At 36.4% G+C, this 19,974-nt stretch overlaps 1 long non-coding RNA gene across 1 annotated transcript in view; it reads right to left on the bottom strand.

Moving 5' to 3' along the window:
* The window catches only part of LOC145530160 (uncharacterized), a 295,811-nt gene that overhangs the window by 186,500 nt on the left and 89,337 nt on the right, over window positions 1-19,974 (bottom strand). The gene's annotated exons all lie outside the window — the stretch shown is intronic.

The following is a 19,974-nucleotide window of genomic DNA, read 5'->3' as shown; positions in this document are numbered from 1 at the left end:
ACAGAATTTTGCTGGCAAAGTTATGTCTCTTCTTTTTAATACTGAGTAGGTTTGTCACAGCTTTTCTTCCAAGGAGCAAGTGTCTTTTAATTTCATGGCTGTAGTCACTGTTCGCAGTGATTTTGGAGCCCAAGAAAACAACCTCTGTCACTGCTTCCACTTTATGGATCACAGCTTTGTCATGGCAAAGGGTCTTTTGTAATTCAGTGAAACAATGAGCCAAGCCATGCAGGGCCACTCAAGACAGATGGAGAGTTCTGACAAAACGTGGTCCACTGGAGGAGGAAATGGCAAACCACTCCAGTTTTCTTGCCACGAGAACTCCATGAACAGTATGAAAAGAATAAAGGACTCACAAATTATTTAATCAATTTACTTTTCATTTGATTTAAGAAATGCTTCCTTTGCTGAATTTCTCTCTCTTGGTCCTAAGGTGAGGATTCTACAAAAGACTGAATGTTTGTGTCTCTCCCCATCCCCTATATTCATATATTGAAGCCTACTCTTTCATGTGTTGGTATTTAGAGGTGGGGTCTTTGGGAAGTGAGTGAGTCATGAGGGTGGAGTCACCCTCCACCCTCATTGGATTTGCTGCCCTTATAAAGGAGACCTCCTAGAGCTCCCCTACCTTCTGCCATGCGAGGACACAGTTCAAGAATAAGGGAATAAACCATCACCAGACATTGATTCTGCTGTCACTTTGATCATAGACTTCCCAGCCCTCAAAAACTGGAACAAATACATTTCTGTTTTCATAAGTCACCCAATATATGGTATTCTGGTATAGCAGACTGAATGGACTAAGACAGATTCTAAGGAATAATTGAATTATTACTTAATAATTTCAGAATAACTTCTTATATATTTATTATTTACTTACTTTACATTGACTAACATAGAAAACAGCTTTCAGTTCTCATTTCTGTGCTGAGATCCACCAGCCTAAATAACATTTCCTTTTGAATAATAGAATATCACCATATACTAACTGGTTCTTCTTTCTTGTAATGTCTTAGATTTCATTATTACTGTTGTGTTCATCTCATAAACTAAGTTGAAAAATATGCCACATTTTTCATCCTCTTAGATAATTTTGTGTATATTATTCTTCATTATATAATTGTTAAGATTTATCAGTGAAGACAACTAATCATGAAACTTTCCTTGTGAAAGGTTTTTAATTAGGAATTCAATTTCTTTTACAGATTGAAGTCTATTCTGATTTTAAACATCTTTCTGCATCATTTTGGGTAAGCTAAGTTTTTATAAGAATTTTTCCATTAATTTATAGCACCAAATTGATTATTAAGTAAGACTTAATAATCAATTTGCCAACATCTGCTGGATCATCAAAAAAAGCAAGAGAGTTCCAGAAAAATATCTATTTCTCCTTTATTGACTATGCCATAGCCTTTGACTGAGTGGATCACAAAAAACTGGAACATTCTTCAAGAGATGGGAATACCAGATCACCTGACCTGCCTCTTGAAAATCTGTATGCAGGTCAGGAAGCAACAGTTAGAAATGGACATGGAATAACAGAATTGTTCCAAATAGGAAAAGGAGTATGTCAAGGCTGTATATTGTCACCCTGCTTATTTAACTTATATGTAAGGTACATCCTGAGAAATGCTGGGCTGGAGGAAGCACAAGCTGGAATCAAGAAATTCGAGAGAAATATCAATAACCTCAGATATGCAGATGACACCACCCTTATGGCAGAAAGCAAAGAAGAATTAAAGAGTCTCTTGATGAAAGTGAAAGAGGAGAGTGAAAAAGTTGGCTTAAAGCTCAACATTCAGAAAACAAAGATCATGGCATTCAGTCTCATCACTTCATGGCAAATGGATGGAGAAACAGTGCAAACAGTGGCAGACTTTATTTTGGGGGGCTCCAAAAATCACTGCAGATGGTGACTGCAGCCATGAAATTAAAAGAAGCTTGCTTCTTGGAAGAAAAGTTGTAATCAACCTAGACAGCATATTAAAAAGCAGAGACATTACTTTGTCAACAAAGGTCAGTCTAGCCAAGGCTATGGTTTTTCCAGTAGTCACATCTGGATTGAGAGTTGGACTATAAAGAAAGATGAGCGGTGAAGAATTGATGCTTTTGAACTGTGGTGTTGGAGAAGACTTTTTCAGAGTCCCTTGGATTGCAAGGAGATCGACCCAGTCCATCCTAAAGGAAATCAGTCCTGAATGTTCATTGGAAGGACTGATGTTGAAGCTGAAACTCCGATACTTTGGCCACCTGATGCGAAGAACTGACTCATTTGAAAAGACCATGATGCTTGGAAAGATTGAAGGCAGGAGGAGAAGGGGATGACAGAGGATGAGATAGTTGGATGGCCTCACTGACTCAATGGACATGAGCTTTAGTAAACTCCAGGAGTTGGTGATGGACAGGGAGGCTTGGCATGCTGCACTCCATGGGGTCGCAGAGTCAGACACAACTGAGTGACTGAACTGAACTGAACTGATTTTTAATATCTTGACTATAATGTTCTTATTTTACATCTCTAATATTGATTTTGTATATTTCCTTTTGATTTTTAGCATTGACAGATTTTATAAATTCATTAGTTTTTCAAAGAATAAAGTTTTAGCTTTCTTGGTTATCTCTAGTGTACTTTAGCTTTCATTTTGTTAATTACTATTGTAAACTTTATTTTAATTTCTCATGCCTTCCCTGGTTTAATTTCTTCTTCTTCCTTCTTCTACTTTTTTTTGGCATTTCTGTTTCCCATATTTTTATTCTATGTGTGTTGACTTACATGAAGTTTTGAAATAGGATAGGAAGGACTCTTCTATCCTTCATTCAGTTTTCCCTAGTAGTAACAGGTTGCTTAACAATAGTACAATGTCACATGCTGTTGGTTTCCCTTTCTATAGTACCCACCATGATCAGATTTGATGGCATTTTATCAGTACTCTGGTCAAGTTATTCTATCTTTTAGTAACTGTTAATATTTCATTGTCAAAAGCAATTGTTACCATATATCTACCACATAATTTTTTCTGATATGAACATTTTCATAATTTCATATATATTTATAATTGTTTAATCCAAAATAAATACTTCTGCATTTTATTAAGTTGTTCGCTGCACCTTTCCTCAAGGTGCAATCTACTTTTTCTCCCCTTGGTCTCAGACTTGCCCTGGATTCTTTCTATAAGCTCACCAATTTACTCCCTTCTGTCTACTCACTATTTCAAATCTATTCAAGTTTTTCAAGTAAAAGCATGAGTGCTAAGTCTCTCAGTTGTATCCAACTCTGTGTGACACTATGTACTGTAGTCCACCAGTCTCCTCTATCCTTGGGATTCTCCAGACAGGAATACTGGAGTGGGTTGCCATGCCTCTCTCCAGGGGACCTTCCCAACCCAGGGATCAAAACCACATCTCTTATGTCTCCTGCATTGGCAGGTGGATTCTTTACCACTACCGCCCCCTGGGAGCCCAAGTAGAAGCAGAGCCATCAATATATCTAAAATTTACATTATTACTGCATATTGCCTAGGGCAAGGAATCTTAAAGATATAATACTAAATGTTTAAAGATGCTAGAAAATGATTATTTAAAAAGCTTATTATAAATAAGTTTTATTCTCTTTATGACTCCTGTTGCTCTTCTTTGAATCTGTCACACTTTGGTCAATATTAGAAAATTTAGTGCTGATTATGTAGTATCATATTTGTTGTTTTAAAGGTGATTCTTTTATCAGACTAATCATTTAAATATAAAATTAACTGTTTTTCTTAGTTCCCCCAAAGGAAGTTGAGCTAAAACTAAATATGTAGTACGAGTTACCAAATGCTTGCTAACTTCAAAAAGTAGTGGGAAAGCTTAGGGAAACTCACTTAAAAATGAAAATAAATACTCTAAAATTAAGATATTTAAATTATATTTTATAGTACTCAATTATAACCATAGGAACAGCAAGAAAGTGAATATGAAAACTGAATCAAGAGAAAAATGATTTATTAAGGAAAATAATTAGAGATAACAAAGTCATTTTCTCTTGTAAGAATCCTTGGGATTAGTGGCAAATATGAAAAAAGAGAGCCTTAAGGTGGTAAGAAAAATAGAAAGTAATTTAGAATACAAAAATGGAACATGAAATAGATGACACTAAAAAGGAAAATTGCGATGAGATAAAGAAGGTTACAGAAGGCATACAAAGAACAGAATTGGGAGAACTCATACAAATAAATACTAGGACAAATTGAAGGTCAAGAACAGAATAATAATTCACCAATAGATATTCCATGCATTGAAAGGAGATGGAAAAACAATAATACAAGGTTACTGTACTCTCAAAGGCAAATGAGCTAGCTAGAAATATAGTGATCATAGTGTCATATGTAACAGGCATATTTTTCAGTTCAGTTCAGTCACCCAGTCGTGTCCGTTCTTTGTGACCCCATGAATCGCAGCACGCCAGGCCTCCCTGTCCATCACCAACTCCCAGAGTTTACCCAAACCCATGTCCATCGAGTCAGTGATGCCATCCAACCAGCTCATGCTCTGTCATCCCCTTCTCCTCCTGCCTCCCAATCCTTCCCAGTATTAGGGGCTTTTCCAGTGAGTCAACTCTTCGCATGAGGTGGCCAAAGTATTGGAGTTTCAGCTTCAACATCAGACCTTCCAATGAACATCCAGGACTGATCGCCTTTAGGATAGACTGGTTGGATCTCCTTGAAGTCCAAGGGACTCTCAAGAGACTTCTCCAACACCACAGTTCAAAAACATCAATTCTGCAGCGCTCAGCTTTCTTCACCGCCCAACTCTCACATCCATACATGACCACTGGAAAAACCATAGCCTTGACTAGATGGACCTTTGTTGGCAAAGTGATGTCTCTGCTTTTAAATAGGCTATCTAAGTTGGTCACAACCTTCCTTTCAAGGAGTAAGCGCCTTTTATTTGCATGGCTGCAATCACCATCAGCAGTGATTCTGGAGCCCAAGAAAATAAAGTCTGACTCTGTTTCCACTGTTTCCCCATCTATTTCCCATGAAATGATGGGACCAGATGCCATGATCTTAGTTTTCTGAACGTTGAGCTTTAAGCCAACTTTTTCACTCTCCTCTTTCACTTTCATCAAGAGTCTCCTTAGTTCTTCTTCACTTTCTGCTGCAAGGGTGGTGGCATCTGCATATCTGAGGTTATTGATATTTCTCCCGGTAATCTTGATTTCAGCTTGTGTTTCTTCTAGCCCAGCGTTTCTCATGATGTCCTCTGCATATAAGTTAAATAAGCAGGTTAATAATATACAGCCTTGACGTACTCTTTTTCCTATTTGGAACCAGTCTGTTGTTCCATGTCCAGTTCTGTTGCTTCCTGACCTGCATACAGGTTTCTCAAGACACAGGTCTGATGGTCTGGTATTTCCATCTCTTTCAGAATTTTCCACAGTTTATTGTGATCCACACAGTCAAAGGCTTTGGCATAGTCAATAAAGCAGAAATAGATGTTTTTCTGGAACTATCTTGCTTTTTCAGTGATCCACCAGATGTTGGCAATTTGATCTCTGGTTCCTCTGCTTTTTCTAAAACCACCTTCAGCATCTGGAAGTTCACGGTTCATGTATTGCTGAAGCCTGGCTGGGAGAATTTTGAGCATTACTTTACTAGCGTGTGAGATGAGTGTAACTGTGCGGTAGTTTGAGCATTTTTTGGCATTGCCTTTCTTTGGGATTGGAATAAAAACTGACCTTTTCCAGTCCTGTGGCCACTGCTGAGTTTCCCAGATTTGCTGACATATCAAGTGCAGCACTTTCACAGCATCATCTTTCAGGATTTGAAATAGCTCCACTGGAATTCCATCACCTCCACTAGCTTTGTTCTTAGTGATGCTTTCTAAGGCCCACTTGACTTCACATTCCAGAATGTCTTGCTCTAGATGAGTGATCACATCATCGTGATTATCTGGGTTGTGATGATCTTTTTTGTCCAGGTCTTCTGTGTATTCTTGCCACCTCTTCTTAATATTTTCTGCTTCTGTCAGGTCCATACCATTTCTGTCCTTTATCGAGCCTATCTTTGCATGAAATGTTCCTTTGGTATCTCTAATTTTCTTGAAGAGATCTCTAGTCTCTCCCATTCTGTTGTTTTCCTCTATTTCTTTGCATTGATCACTGAGGAAGGCTTTCTTATCTCTCCTTGCTATTCTTTGGAACTCTGCATTCAGATGGGAATATCTTTCCTTTTCTCCTTTGCTTTTTGCTTCTCTTCTTTTCCCAGCTATTTGTAAGCCCTCCTCAGACAGCCATTTTGCTTTTTTGCATTTCTTTTCCATGGAGATGGTCTTGATCCCTGTCTCCTGTACAATGTCAAGAACCTCTGTCCATAGTTCATCAGGCACTCTAATTTACATATTATTAAAAAACAATCATTAAAGAGCAATGAGAAAATATTTTGATGTTTCCTTAAAATGTTATTATAGAAAGCACTGCATTTCTGTGACTCAAATCACCACAAAAAAATAGAAAAATATACAGTGAGAATAAATGTTTCTGACAAAATAATCTAGCTTCTTACTTTAGCTAAGCAAGATGAACAAGTTTAATGATCTCAACACTGAGTTTTTAAAGTTAAGTAAAGAGCACATATATTTTTTATATTTACATAAAACCTTGTCTATTAGAGGATCTTAAAAGTGTTGAAATCACTTTTCCTATAATGGCATATAATTACATCAACATTATAAACATTTAAATTAAGATTTTTTTCCATTACACAATTTTCTAGGTCTTGTGTAATTTCTATTGTTTCTTAAAACAAGTAATTTTACTGCTTATGTAAAGTTATTTTTCAGTAGAGGCTTATAATTCTTACATAAATGTAACAAAGGATAACAAAGAGCTGAAGTTGTGCAGCTGCCTAATCTATAGTAGCTTTTTTTAAAGGTGGCATTCTGTAGTTGTCCACTAGATGTCGCTGAGGATAAAATTTTCCCCCTTGAATGCCCTGAACTCCCCCTTCAGCTTTTAAAGAAATAACCAGCAGACTCTTAACTCTTGGTTCATTATTCTTATGTAACAAATATTATATATGTGTTTGAATTCAGTTAAATTTCATTATTACCTATTATGAAGTTTCGGATGAATGTTTTTACCATATAATTAAAAGGAAAAAAAACCCACTAGGATTAATAATAGTCTTTGTTAGATACGATGGAGAAGGCAACGGCAACCCACTCCAGTACTCTTGCCTGGAAAATCCCATGGATGGAGGAGCCTGGTGAGCTATAGTCCATGGGGTCACAAAGAGTTGGACACAACTGAGCGACTTCACTTCTTCACTTCTCCCGGGAAGGACCTAATTTTCAGTTGCTGCTGCTGCTAAGTCGCTTCAGTCGTGTCCGACTCTGTGCGACCCCATAGACGGCCGCCCACCAGGCACCGCTGTCCCTGGGATTCTCCAGGCAAGAACACTGGAGTGGGTTGCCATTTCCTTCTCCAATGCATGAAAGTGAAACGTGAAAGTGAAATGGCTAAGTCGTGTCTATCTCTTTGCGACTCCATGGACTGCAGCCTACCAGGCTCCTCCATCCATGGGATTTTCCAGACAAGAGTACTGGAGTGGGTTGCCATTGCCTTCTCCGAATTTCAGTTAGGCTTATGCAATTAACAGATATTGGGGTTTTTTTCTAAATCAGTTTTACCAATTATTTTGTATTAATGGATAAATTTTATTGCTGCAGGCTTCAATATTTCTTATTTTAGATAGCTTGTATCACACAATAGAGATAATCCCAAGAGAAATATTTTATGTTATGAAGAGATGACCCAGTTGATGTAGACTTGTACTCTTTTCTTCTAAAGAGTAAAAAATCTTATTCTTCTGAGTTCCCAGCAGGTCACTGTGCTTGTGTTTCACGAAGTTGGAGGCATGCTTACAAGCTACCATGTTGCTGTTCAGCAATGAGGGCTTGATTAACGGGCAGCTTTGTTTATTTTAGCCATTCTCTGTAAACTAAAATTGTATATTACTTTGTTGCAACTGTAGCCTACAAAAAGTATTTTTAACAGTAAATGTGGAACTAGCCCTAGAGCATACCATGATTGATAAATTTGCCACTGTTATTAATAAATATCCCTCGGAAAAAGAAATACTTTGCTTAGAGGGAACATTTTATTTTTGATATTCATTAATTTATTGTTATTTCCTATTACATTCTAATGCTAACTACTTTTCATTGATGTGCATTCTCCCAAAATATGACCTAATATCTGGGATTAATTTTGGCACTTAAGAAATGTATTAATTCTTCCAGTCACTAGGACAAAAAGCAAAGTGAGTGTTTTTTAGTGTGAAATGGTACTCTAGGGACTAAATTAGACCTCCACACTGCCCAACCCAAGGAAAAGCCTGGTGCATTATTAACTGTAAGAGCAGGGTCAAATTTTACTAGAGAAATGGAACTGAATCAGTATCCTGATTTTATCTCTAAACTTCGAATATGTAACTCCAGCAATAAAGCATCTCAAAAAGAAAGAGCAGACTATTCAACTGCCAGTCTGAAAAAAAATTTAATACACATGAGACAATAACTCTGTTATTTAATATGTAATGGGATATAATTTAAATTTTATTTAAATAAAAATTCCTCAAGGCCAACAGTAAAAATATGAGTAGTGAACAAAAGCTGAAGAATAAGTAATACTTAAACTTCAGAATAATAATCTAAAGCTTATGATAGGTTAAGCTGTCCAAGTTTTAAAATGTTTACCATACCCAGAATTTTGAAACTAAATTAAATATGCATATGGGGCTCTTAAATAAAATGTTTAAAGAGCTGACACAACAGGAAAAAAAAAATATTAGCACATCAATCTACCAGTCTGAAATAGAACTTCACATAATGCAACAAGGAGGTTGAAGGTCAAGTCCACCTTCCTGAAGCTCAGTGATAATTGTGTAAAGAAGAGGTTTCAGTATGGTGTAACTTTGTGATCTTCCTTATATTTGTCCTGCAGAACATGAGGTTTTCTTATATTGGTAAGTTAATGTTTATGTATCTCGAGAAACCTGTATGCAGATCAGAAAGCAACAGTTAGAACTGGACATGGAACAACAGACTGGTTCCAAATAAGAAAAGGAGTACATCAAGGGTGTATATTGTCACCCTGCTTATTTAACTTATATGCAGAGTACATCATAAGAAACACTGGGCTGGAAGAAGCATAAGCTGGAATCAAGATTGCTGGAAGAAATATCAATAACCTCAGATATGCAGATGACACTACCCTTATGGCAGAAAGTGAAGAGGAACTAAAAAGCCTCTTGACGAAAGTGAAAGAGGAGAGTGAAAAAATTGGCTTAAAGCTCAACATTCAGAAAACTAAGATCATGACATCTGGTCCCATCACTTCATGGGAAATAGATGGGGAAACAGTGGAAATACATGGGGAAACAGTGGAAACAGTGTCAGACTTTATTTTGGGGGACTCCAAAATCACTGCAGATGGTGATTGCAGCCATGAAAGGAAAAGACGCTTACTCTTTGGAAGGAAAGTTATGACAAATCTAGACAGCTTATTAAAAAGCAGAGACATTGCTTTGCCAACAAAGGTCCATTTAGTCAAGGCTTTAGTTTTTCCAGTGATCATGTACGGATGTGAGAGTTGGACTATAAAGACAGCTGAGCACTGAAGAATTGATGTTTTTGAACTGCGGTGTTGGAGAAGATTCTTGAGAGTCCCTTGGACTGCTAGGAGATCCAACCAGTCCATCCTAAAGGAGATCAGTCCTGGGTGTTCATTGGAAGGACTGATGCTGAAGCTGAAACTCCAATACTTTGACCACCTGATGAGAAGAACCAACTCATTGGAAAAGACCCTGATGCTTGGAAAGATTGAAGGTGGGACGAGAAGGGGGTGACAGGATGAGATAGTTAGTTGGCATTACCGACGTGATGGACTTGAGTTTGAATAGACTCCAGGAGTTGGTGATGGACAGGGAAGCCTGGCGTGCTGCAGTCCATGGGATCGCAAAGAGTCGGACACGACTGATTGACCGAACTGAACTGAAAGGAACATTGTTATCTTAAAAAATATTCAGGGGTAGAAAACAATGAAGCATACAATTTAGCTTTGGTACACCTTGTGTCTATGGCAGAACGAAAGTAAAACAATATACATTCCACCTTATGGTGAGTCACTGTCTAGCTCTGAACTTGCAGAGGAATTTTCATTCAGGGATAAGACATATGCATAGGACCAGCAATAATAAAGAGACACCAGTATCTCAGTGCTAGCTAGTTCAGGTGAAATGGATAGACAGTAGAGAACATTGGAATCCTTAACTCATGGGTGATGTCACTATGATCTTTTATATGCAAAGGAGGAGTAAGAATTACTTTTATTTTCTCACCGTCAGTGAAAGAGCAAAGAAGGTACTAGGTTAAATACATTTGGTAAAGTGCTAAAAACCTTATTGTTGAAGCATACTATTATATTTTTAAACCAAATGAAAATAGCCATTTGAGTTTTCTTATTCTATTTTTCAATTTAAAGATTTATTTCTTACTATTATACAGTTTAACCAGCATTTGTAGGCTTTTTTATGATTTGGCACATAAAGCAATACAGTATTTTTGGGTTTTAGACTAGATGTTTTAATTAATTTGAAATGCTATTTTAAAGAGTATGGGAAGATCCAGTGTTTCTTGAAAGTGTGCTTAGCTATCTTCTAAAATTGTTTTGTTTTCTTAGATTTACAGAATGACACATTGCTGAAGTCCAATAACTCAAATGTTTTAGTAACACTTATCAAGGCCAGTCAGTCCTAACCTCTGCTCTTGGCATTATCAGGATCTTCAAGAATTATACCACTTCCAACTCGTAGTTGTAAATGGCATTGGTAAAGGCAGTTTCAGTGACATTAGTCAAGATTTTGTCTTGACACACAATGAATAGGAGATTAGAAATAATGCATTACCTCAACACACCATTCTGCCTGGCTTTATTACAACACTCTATAAAGCAATTTCCCACTGTTACATAGGCAATTAAAATTCATGTGAACTAGGATGGAAAAAAGTTGAATTGGTGTGAAATCAGTTTCATTTACTATGTTAAAATTTGAAAATAGAGGAGAGAATTGGGGATAGAGTTTTAAATATGTTTGTAAAATAGCAATGATCTACTCACAAGAATGTTTAGAATTAAAAAAAAAAAAATGTAGTTCCTAGAACTAAGAGATTATTAAAGTTCCAAAGTGCCTGCCCATGAATGCAGGCATGCCATCAATGGAAATAGAATAATAATACAGTCTCTCAGCAGCCAAAAATGAGCCTCAGTCATCATAACCTCATACTTTAGATTAGGGATTATGAAGAATTTCCATGAATGTCTCCAGAAAAATAAGCAAGCATATAGGATATACATAACATAGTTCAGATCATGAACTTAAATGGGCTTCCAGATTTGATTATAAAAGAAAAATATAAATTTATTACGAGTGTCTTTCTATTCATTCCACAGAGCCTTAAAGGAAATTCATTCTACTAATGTGTGAGCCTCTTTCAGCTGTGACACTTTCTTCAGTCTTCTATACTTTACTAGTAATAGAAAATAGTATAAATTATAGATATTTATGAGGGTATATCTTAAATATGATTTAGTTCAGTTCAGTTCAGATCAGTTGCTCAGTCATGTCTGACTCTTTGCAACCCTATGGACTGCAGCACGCCAGGCTTCCCTGTCCATTACCAACTCCCAGAGCCTACTCAAACTCATGTCCATTGAGTCAGTGATGCCATCCAACCATCTCATCTTCTACTGTCCCCTTCTCCTCCAGCCTTCAATCATTCCCAGTATCAGGATATTTTCAAAAGAGTCAATTCTTCGCATCAGGTGGCCAAAGTATTGGAGTTTCAGCTTCAGTATCAGTCCTTCCAATGAGTATTCAGAGTTGATTTCCTTTAGGATTGACTGGTTGGACCTTCTTGCAGTCCAAGGGACTCTCAAAAGTCTTCTCCAACATGACAGTTCAAAAGCATCAATTCTTCAGCACTCAGATTTCTTTATAGTCCAACTCTCATATCCATACATGAAGACTGGAAAAACCATAGCTTTGACTAGATGGACTTTTGTTGGCTAAGTAATGTCTCTGTTTTTTAATATGCTGTCCAGGTTGGTCACAGCATTTCTTCCAAGGAGCAAGTGTCTTTTAATTCATGGCTGCAGTCACCACATGCAGTGATTTTGGAGCTCAAGAAAATAAACTCTGTGACTGTTTCCATTGTTTCCCCATCTATTTGCCATGAAGTGATGGGACCGAATACCATGATCTTAGTTTTCTGAATGTTGAGTTTTAAGCCAACTTTTTCACTCTCCTCTTTCACTTTCATCAAGAGGCTCTTTAGTTCTTCTTCACTTTCTGCCATAAGGGTGGTGTCATCTGCTTATCTGAGGTTATTGATATTTCTCCGGGCAATCTTGATTCCACCTTGTGCTTTATTCAGCCCAGCATTTTGCATGATGTACTCTGCATATAAGTTAAATAAGCAGGGTGACAAAATACAGCCTTGACATACTCCTTTCCTGATTTGAAACCAGCCTTTTGTTCCATGTCCAGTTCTAACTGTTGCTCCTTGGCTTGCATATAGATTTCTCAGGAAGCAGGTCAGGTGGTCTGGTATTCCCATCTCTTGAAGAATTTTCCACAGATTGTTGTAATCTACACAGCTTGTTGTGATCCACACATGATTTAAGGGGAAAATTATAGCTGCTTGTTATAATATTATTTTTGTTTTTTTAAACACCTGCATAATAATTATGTCAATATATCTTCTATCAATTCTAAATATTAGTCAAAGTCATATGCAACAAATGGTAGATAATCACTTGTCCCTTTTAGGTGGATTTAAAAAATGTTTAAAGTTATTCATTAGGATAATACCTTGGCATGCTAATAAAAATATAAAAATGAACTATAATTTCATCATTATGAATATATAGTTAATTTTAAATTCCAAATTTCAACTTTAGGATATATCCATGGTGAACTGAAATTTATCACTGAAGAAAGCAAAAACAGTGTTAACTTCTGATCATACTTTACCCAAGTAAAATTTATGGGCCCCAACTATTAACTTGATACTGAGGATACAAAGAGGACTAAAACTAGCACCTCTCTCAAGATTGCTTATATTTCAATCATGGATACTGACATGTAACAAATGGTGAGATTACAAGGCAGTTGTGGGAGGGGTCAATGTACAGAATACAGTATGAGATAGCAAAGGAGGGAAAATCAGTGCTGTTGTGGGTGTCAGAAAGAGGCTGTTTATAGCAGGCCTCAGAAAAATGACTCAGAATGAGCTAGGCATATAAGACTGTTCAAAGTATTCCAGCCAGAGAAAACTCTGTGCTAAAGGTATATTGTTATTCTAGGAAGAAAAATGAATCTATATGACAGGTGGCTGGGTGAGAGTCCAGGCAAGGCTGAAGAAATAGATTGGGAACAAGTTGCCTAAGACCTCCTGTGTTCTGCCAAGAAATTCTGATTAATCCTATAAGTGGGAAGGAACTTACTGATGAGTTTAGAGCCAGTGAATCACCTATATCTGTAGGTCTAGATGCAGGATTGTAATACAGTAGCAAGAAATTGGATGCGGTGACACACTTTTGTTATGGAATATTTCAACAAGTATGTTTGGAGGGAGGCATAATTGAAGAAAATGACAAGGTTCATAGCTGGGGCTTCTGAGTTGGCAAGTTGGTTTACTAGTTGACTAGCAACATAACCTGGGTGTGTTAGTGCTCTGAGCCTCACTTCCTCATGTATGAAATGGTGATGAAATGGGATCCTCCTTAAAGGTTGTAGTAAGGTTTATATGAGGAAAATTAATGTGTGCATGCCAGGATACTTGTTAAATATTAGTCCTATTTCCTGAAAAATTATCTGGACACTTTAAGTCATAATCTGTAACTAATGTGATAAAGTGTACTCAGTGTTTTAAAAGGTTGCTAAAGAAGGATATCCCATAGCCACAGGTATTCAATATCTGATTTTAATATTTATAATCCTTTCCTGTCAGATGATTTTTCTTTCTAATGGCTAAAACCAATATCTTATAAGTGGCTTAATTTTCTTTCTTCTTTGGTGATAGAGCATGAAAAGAAATAATGGTCCTTTTCTGTGAAGAATTGTTTATGGATGCAAAGATATAAAAAATTCTTCTTATAAGTATGTATTTCTGGGCCTAATAACATACCTACTGAATCAGAATATCTGTGTCTTGGACCTTGATATTGAATGATCATTCTTTCTATTATTTTAATAATCACCAATATCTGAAATCCAATTTCTTCATCCTCCTGTCATTTTTCCTCCCCTTCCCCTCTTTTTTGCTTTTAACATTTCAGAACATAATATATATATATAATGCATATACATATATACATACAATGGAATATTACTCAGTCATAGAAAGGGATGAAATACTGCTACTTGCAGAAATGCAGATAATCTAGAGACTGTTACAGAGTGGAGTCAGAAAGAGAAAAGCAAATATTATGTAACATTGCTTACATTGTGGAATCTAGAAAGTGATACAGATAAACTTACTGACAGAACAGAAACAGAGTCATAGATGTAAAGAACAAACTTACAGTTATCAAGGGGGGAAGAGGAAGTGGGATGAATTGGGATAATCAGATTAACATATATACACTACTATGTACAAAAGAGATAACAGATGAGAAACTACAGTTTAGCACAGGGAACTTTACTGAATCATCTGCAGTAACCCAAATGGGAAGGAAATCTAAAAAAGAGTGGATATATGTATATGTATAAATTATTCACTTCACTGTGTAGCACAAACTGACACAAAGCAACTATACTCCAATAAAAAATTTTAAAACATTCTTCCCACTTTTCTGTGTTAATGATTATTATCATGACATATATGTATAATGGCTTCCCTGGTGGCTCAGACAGTAAAGAATCTGCCTGCAACACAGGAGACCTGAGGTCAATCCCTGGGTTGGAAAGATCGCCTTCAGGAGGGCATGGCAATCCACTCCAGTATTCTTGCCTGGAGAACCCCATGAACAGAGGATCCTCGCAAGCTAGAGTCCATGGAGTTGCAAAGCCCTGTACATGACTGAGCGATTAAGCAGCACACACACTTATATAATGTATAACATAGCAATATTTACTAATGTTTAATATATAAAAATATATAATGATAGCACACTCACAACAATTCTATGTGGTAAAGTTGTTAAATAAGGACACCGTATAATGTATACTCACTGCCTTGTAATTGAAATGCAGCTAAAAGTGGCATTAGAGATTGGTGCTTTGGGCAATGACTGGATTATACCCGTTCCTTCTCCAATTAGAAGATCTCTGTCTTATATGATACTAGAAAAGTTGTCTCACACTAGGATATCTGGAAAGTCCCTCTCATTCTCTATTTGTAAAATCAGGATAACCATAGTAATTATATGTTTGAGGTTGCTGTCTCCAATGTTTATTAATATTATTCCTCTTATTTTTTGTATCACTATTACAACTTGCCACCAATGAGTACAGCCTCCTGCTTCACAAATGTGAAATAAGTGTTCACTTAATCTTCCACTTTATACAGCACTCACTCTAATGATGATAACTAAGTATTCAATAACCATTCCTTCGGAAGGAAAATAATAAGGGTAGAATTTTCATTATCCTCGTTTGAAACATTGCTAATTTTATAACAAATTAAGGCTTTATCCTTTACGATATTTTTTTTCAATCCAGCAGCGTGTTCAAAAAGTTAACTATTAAAGATAAACAAGAAGCTAAAGAGAAGCTAAAGTCCAAGGAGAAAAGGAAAGATATACCCATTTGAATGCAGAGTTCCAAAGAATAAAAAGGAGAGATAAGAAAGCCTTCCTCAGTGATCAGTGCAAAGAAATAGAGGAAAACAATAAAATGGGAAATACTAGAGATCTCTTCAAGAAAATTAGAGATACCAAGGGAACATTTCATGCAAAGACAGGCACAATAAAGGACAGGAATGGTATGGATCTAACAGAAACAGAAGATATTAAGAAGAGGTGGCAAGAATACACAGAAAAACTATATAAAAAAGATCTTCATGACTCAGGTAATCATGATGGTGTGATCACTCACCTAGAGCCAGATGTCCTGGAATGCGAAGTCAAGTGAGCCTTAGGAACTATCATTATGAACAAAGCTAGTGGAGGTGATGGAATTCCAGTTGAACTATTACAAAATCTAAAAGATGATGCTGTCAAAGTACTGCACTCAATATGCCAGCAAATTTTGAAAACTCAGCAGTGGCCACAGGAGTGGAAAAGGCAGTTTTCATTTCAATTCCAAAGAAAGGCAATGCAAAATCATGTTTAAACTACCGCACAATTCCACTCATCTCACATGCTAGCAAAGTAATGCTCAAAATTCCCCAAGCAAGGCTTCAACAGTAGGTGAACTATGAACTTCCAGAGGTTCAAGCTGGATTTAGAAAAGGCAGAAGAACTAGAGATCAAATTGATAACTTCTGTTGGATCATCGAAAAAGCAAGAGAATTCCAGAAAAATCTATTTATGCTTTATTGATTACGCCAAAGCCTTTGACTTTGTGGATCACAACAAACTGTGGAAAATTCTTAAAGAGATGGGAATAACAGACCACCTTACCTGCCTCATGAGAAATCTGTATGCAAGTCAAGGAACAACAGTTAGAACTGGACATGGAACAATGGTCTGATTCCAAATTAGGAAAGCAGTATGTCAAGGCTGTATTTTGTCACCCTGCTTATTTAACTTACATGCAGAGTACATCATGCAAAATGCAGCACTGGATGAAGTGCAAGCCAGAATCAAGATTGCTAGGAGAAACATCAATAACTTCAGGAGAGTGAAAAACTTGGCTTAAAACTCAACATTCAAAAAATTAAGATTATGGCATTCAGTCTCATCACTTCATGGCAAATAGATGAGGAAACAATGGAAACAGTGACAGACTTTATTTTCTTGGACTCCAAAATCACTGCAGATGGTGATCGCAGCCATGAAATTAAAGGACACTTGCTCCTGGGAAGAATAGCTATGACTAACCTAGACAGCACATTAAAAAGCAGAGACATTACTTGGCCAACAAAGGTCCATCTAATCAAAGCTATGGTTTTTCCAGTAGTTATGTATAGATGTGAGTGTTGGACTATAAAGAAAGCTGAGCGCCAAAAAATTGATGCTTTTGAACTATAGTGTTGGAGAAGACTCTTGAGAGACTCTTGGACTGCAAGGAGATCCAACCAGTCAATCCTAAAGGAAATCAGTCCTGAATATTATTTGGAAGGACTGATGTTGAAGCTGAAACTCCAATACTTTGGTCACCTGATGCAGAGATCTGACTCATTTGAAAAGACCCTGATGCTGGGAAAGACTTAAGGCAGGAGAAGGGGACGGCAGAGGATGAGATGGCTGGATGGCATTACCGACACGATGGACATGAGTTTGAGAAAGTTCCCGGAATTGTTGATGGACAGGGAAGCCTGGTGGGCTGCAGTCCATGGGGTTGCAAAGATTGGACACGACCGGGTGACTCTACTGAACTGATCCTTTACAATGTTTTTTAGTCCACCATAGTGTTCAAGGGCTTCCCTTGTGGCTCAGCTAGTAAAGAATTCGCCTGCAATGTGGGAAGCCTGGGTTCGATTCTTGGGTTGGGAAGATCCCCTGGAGAAGGAAAAGGCTACCCACTCCAGTATTCTGGCCTGGAGAATTCCATGGACTGTATAGTCTATGGGGTCGCAAAGAGTTGGACACAACTGATCGATTTTCACTCACTCATTCACTCATAGTGTTCAAAATATCAACCACACAACATGAGCCTCAAGACACAGGGGGTCCTTTTTAAAGGACAGGGCCCTGGGACCTCTTTCCAAACTACAAGTATCTCCATCTTGTGTGGAAAGGCCACATATCAAAAATTTTATAAATATTCTAGATAATTCCCGTAAACATAAAGCTTGAGAGTCACTGGTCTAATCCACATGAATCTTCTCTGTTTTTTATTACATATGTTAATATATATCGATCTATTGTGTATGCATAGAGTAATTTTCCCCAAATATTATTATCCCTTTTTCTCAGAAAAAATCCCTTCTCATGTCTGATCTGTATTAAATAGTGTAAAATTTCTTCCACAGTAAATAGCTATCATCAGACAATCTTAAAAATGATCTGATGGATGTCATCATCCAAGAGACTGTTTCAAAGATTAACTATCACTGAATCAAAACAGATAACCAAGAATTGTACAGTTGCCTTTAGGACCAATGATAAACTTGATAAGTGTTTATTGATTGCCAAAAATCTGAATACAAGTCAAAATTCAAGATGATATTTATAAATCTGAGTATTAGTGAGTAAACCTTGAAGCAGATAAACTATATTAGGCCTGTAAACAGAATTAGTTTGACTAGCACAATATTATTTTTTCAGCTGTACTATATGTTGAGACTTAACAAATCAGAAGATTACAAATAAGTTTTCAAATTTCCAGTCTTTTATTTAAAAATGTTAAATCTAAAAAAGCTGCACCTATGTAACCATATTGGAGCTGAATAGAGGCTATCCTTTCTGGTGGATGTGTGCAGTTCAGGAAAACTTATTCCAAACAAGCCCACTTCTGTCATTGACATTACTGCTCAGTTCCCCTGGGCATGAGCGTTTGCAACTCTTTTTCTAGACCTTTGGCAAACATCAACCACACTATCAAAGGCAACAATAAAAAACATTTATACGATGGATATAGGAATTAATTAATCTGAAAAACTAGCAAATTAAGAAAATTTAAGTTCTAACTGTGAGATTATATAGTCACAATTTTTGTTAAGGAGCTCTAATCTCTAAGACATCTAATAATTAGGCAATCTAGATTGTCTATTTTCCACTTATTATGGAGTTAAATGTGAAAATTAAACTCAAATTCTTACTACAACTTATTTTTCTAATGCTATTCCAGAAAAGGAAAGGGGTTAGACATTTCTAACTCAAAATAAGAATCATCATGCAATTTTCAAACTGTTATATCAATTATTTTTATTATCCTAAATTTACCTAACAAACTAAACTCACAGACTTGTATTTTCTAGGGTCATATTGTCTTTGGTTTGGGGAATAAAAATTCAATTATGTAGTAACCATGCATTGTATCCTAACCACTGTCATCATTTACCATTTATTTAGATATAGCTGAATATTTGTTAAACTAGTTTAATTTATAAGACATATATTTATCATCCAAATCCAATATCCCTTTAAAGGGATACTTTGAATCACTATGCTTAAAAATATCAAAGAATATCTTGAAAATATATTGAAACAATTCTAGGGAAAAGGCCCTTTTCTTTCTGCTCATTGGAATTTTCCAGTAGATTATCTTAAAACAGGTGATCTCATCAAAATTAAGCAAAAATGACAGATTTATTTTTTAACTTTCAGACTGTCAGCTTTTCATAAGAATATATTTCTAGATGCTACTTATTAATCTAACATAAAATGCTACTGAGAATGTAACTGGCCTTGGTCTTTTTCAGGAATTAGAAAGAGTATATTTTCAATGAGAAAAATTGCAAATGTAGGCCATATTGCCTTAATCCTACATTTGTTCTTTTATATGATGAAGTCTGAATTAGAATAAATAGAGACCATACCAAGACTTGTTCTGTGAGTCACAATCCAGAGTCAGAGAGGGCATGGATTTGAGGAATGTACATGATTCTTATCCAAACTAATGTCTGGTGTTTATCCACATTAAATTCTTTCTTTCTTTTTTAATGTGAGAATAACTCAATAAATAATACATTTCCTTTTCACTCCCCAGTGTTCTAGTTAGAAGTTCGAGTTACAGTCACTCATCCATTTTATTTATTGATTTGGTAAGCTTACTATTCCTGGCAGGCTTTGAAAACATGGCTGAATGAATTTATGAATGAAAA

Source organism: Giraffa tippelskirchi, chromosome 2 (assembly GCF_054371585.1).
Source record: "Giraffa tippelskirchi isolate mGirTip1 chromosome 2, T2T-mGirTip1v1.2.pri, whole genome shotgun sequence".
Lineage (NCBI taxonomy): Eukaryota > Metazoa > Chordata > Mammalia > Artiodactyla > Giraffidae > Giraffa > Giraffa tippelskirchi.
Note: the sequence above shows the minus strand (reverse complement) of the source record. Positions and strands in the feature narration are given on the sequence as shown.